General features: G+C 43.7%; 1 non-coding gene across 1 annotated transcript; it reads left to right on the forward strand.

Moving 5' to 3' along the window:
- The first annotated feature begins 2,009 nt into the window (after nucleotides 1-2,009).
- LOC148545325 (small nucleolar RNA R71) lies at nucleotides 2,010-2,116 on the forward strand. The gene has a single exon (XR_015901013.1). It is a non-coding gene; the product is annotated as a small nucleolar RNA R71 (small nucleolar RNA).
- Nucleotides 2,117-2,355: the final 239 nt, after the last annotated feature.

Below are 2,355 nucleotides of genomic sequence, written 5' to 3' on the forward strand. Positions count from 1 at the left end.
TTTGGGATTGAATGGATGGCTTGGCATCATCTTTCAACAGTATTTTATGCATGCATATGGCTGAACTGATTCCTTTCAGGTCAACAAGGGTCCATCCAATGGCATCCTTATGCTCCCGCAACACCTTGAGTAGCTCATCCTCTTGATCTTGACTGAGGGATGAATTTATGATCACTGGATAGTTTTCATTTTCTCCTAGATATGCATATTTGAGAGTGGGTGGCAGTGCTTTGAGTTCAAGTTTAGGGGCTTCTGACTTTTCGTTCCCTTCCTTTGGTGCATCTGGTATATGTATTTCTGCTGTGGCCACCTCTTCACTTGATTCAGATTCTTCCTCCACCAATCTCTCGTCTTCTTCAGGTTCATCTTCTTCAAAATTCTCCTGCACTTCATCCTCAAGTGCATCTAACCTCATGCATTCCCCCAATTGTTCGGGTGGGTAACTCATGGCCTTGAACACATTGAATGTCATCTTTTCATTGTGTAATCTCAGGGTGAGGTCACCCTTCTGAACATCAATGACAGCTCCAGCAGTGGCCAAGAATGGCCTTCCCAAGATGATAGAGGTCTTGGCGTCCTCCTGCATGTCCAGCACCACAAAATCTGCTGGAAATATGAAATCTCCCACTTTTACCAGCAAATCCTCTACTATCCCGTGAGGGAATTTGAACGATCGGTCTGCCAGTTGTAGGGCCATTTTTGTTGGTTTCGCCTCCTCAATTTTCATCTTTCTCATCATAGCTACTGACATCAAATTGATGCTGGCCCCTAAGTCACAAAGAGCCTTCTCCACTGTGATTTCTCCTATAATACAAGGGATCTGAAAACTCCCAGGATCCTTCAGTTTCTGGGGTAGTTTATGCTGAATGATAGCACTACACTCTTCGGTTAGTATCACAGTCTCATTGTTCTTCCAGCTTCTCTTCTTAGTCATTAGCTCCTTCAAAAATTTGGCATAGAGTGGCATTTGTTCTATGGCTTCAGCAAAGGGTATGTTGATTTGTAGCTTCTTGAAGATTTCCAAAAATCTCAAGAACTGGTTGTCATCTTCCCTTTTCTTCAATAGTTGGGGATATGGAGCTCTTGAGATGTTCAGTTGTGGTATCCCTTTTTCTTTCTGCAGATTTAGCGTGGACGGTTGAACTCCATCTTGCTCTTCTCTCTTTTCATTTGAGCCTTCTTCTTGTGGTTTTTGGGGACGTTCCTTCAGTTCCTTCCCACTCCTAATTGTGATAGCTTGACACTCCTCCCTTTTGCTTGAATGGGCATCATAGCAAAAGTTGTGGTTAGGAAGCTACTTAAACAGATAGCTGATTTGTGTCTCCAGTTTCTTGATGGCAGCATTTTGATTCTGCATGTTTGACTGCACTTCCTCTCTGAATGCTTTACTGTTTCGAATGTCTTTGCATACTCCTTCAATTAAGGTTTCGATCTTAGAGAGCTTGTCATCAATTGATGGGTGATTCGGAGCAGATATGCTGTTTTGGTTTTAATAGGCGTGTGGAGAAGTGTTGTTGATGGAGTTATAACGTCTCTGGTCTTGGTTTTGCTCTTGCTCACTTCCCCACCCAAAGTTTGGGTGGTTTCTCCATCCAGGGTTGTAGGTTTTGGAGTATGGATCATAGTTTTTCCTTGGTGAATTCCCAATGTAGTTGGCTTGCTCCTGACTCCCCTATGCTTCTCCATTCACTCCTTCTTGGGTTGTTGATGAAGTGGAGATTGCTGCTACTTGGTTCATCTCCATCTTCTTGGTGAGGTCAGCCAACTGCTGGGTAATGAGCTTGTTTTGGGCCAACAGAGCATCTACATTGTTTAGCTCCATTACTCCTCTTGTGTTCCCTCTTTCGGAAGCATAGAAGTAGTCGTTCTCTGCTACTGTTTCAATAACATCTATGGCTTCCTCAATAGTCTTCTTCTGGTTCAAAGATCCTCCGGATGAATGGTCTACGGCCTTCTTTGACTCATAAGAGAGTCCTTCATAGAAAATGTGCAGCTGCACCCATTCGTTGAACATATCTGGTGGGCACCTCCTTGTTAGGTCTTTAAACCTCTCCCATGCTTCATATAGAGTCTCACCATCTTGTTGCCTAAAAGTTTGGACCTCAGCTCTCAGCCTATTGATTCATTGAGGAGGGTAAAATCTTGCTAAGAATTTGTTCACCACGTCTTCCCAAGTTGTCAAGCTTTCCGTTGGGAAAGATTCCAGCCACTTGGCTGCTTTGTCCCTAAGTGAGAATGGAAATAGGAGCAGTCTATAAGCGTCAGGGTGAACACCATTAGACTTCACTGTGTCACATATTCTCAGGAAAGTGGTCAAATGTTGATTGGGGTCTTCTTGAACACCTCCTCCAAACG

Source organism: Arachis ipaensis, chromosome B9, assembly GCF_059453495.1.
Source record: "Arachis ipaensis isolate K30076 ecotype BB chromosome B9, ASM5945349v1, whole genome shotgun sequence".
Lineage (NCBI taxonomy): Eukaryota > Viridiplantae > Streptophyta > Magnoliopsida > Fabales > Fabaceae > Arachis > Arachis ipaensis.